The sequence below is a fragment of the Cyprinodon variegatus genome, unplaced genomic scaffold (assembly GCF_000732505.1).
Source record: "Cyprinodon variegatus isolate N-32 unplaced genomic scaffold, C_variegatus-1.0 Scaffold608, whole genome shotgun sequence".
Lineage (NCBI taxonomy): Eukaryota > Metazoa > Chordata > Actinopteri > Cyprinodontiformes > Cyprinodontidae > Cyprinodon > Cyprinodon variegatus.
Genome location: NW_015151061.1, coordinates 495853 through 496390, shown reverse-complemented (window position 1 = coordinate 496390; position 538 = coordinate 495853).

The following is a 538-nucleotide window of genomic DNA, read 5'->3' as shown; positions in this document are numbered from 1 at the left end:
TAGCCGGAAAATTTTAAAAAGGGTGACCAGGCAATAACCAACGTACACTGAGACGTGGCCAAAAGAGGATAGGTGCCAGAACCTCAGGGTCGATCTACACTGATTCAACAGGAACAAGCACGAAATCCATATTTTCTAAATAAAGACAAACTATACTTTCCTACAGCCTTTGCTAACAAATGGATGTATATATTTAAACATCCATGCGGTCTAAATTAAAGGTGTAGTGGACAATTTTCTTCCAGTTTGGAGTTCTGGCAAGAACATCTTATTCATTGTCATTACTAACCTACTTTTATTAATAATTATTCTGCATAAAATTTATATTTACATGTACTAATATCTACATTAAATTGATTACTTATTATTAAAGTAGTTATTTATCTCAGTGAAGATTCCTAGATGACTAGAGACATAATTTTCTCCTTACCCCATATAACACAAAGTCTAGTTCTGAAAAGAGCATGAATTCTGTATTTATCTATAATGTTAGTATATTGTTAGTTAGTTATTAAGGTTAGTAATGTTAGTATATTGT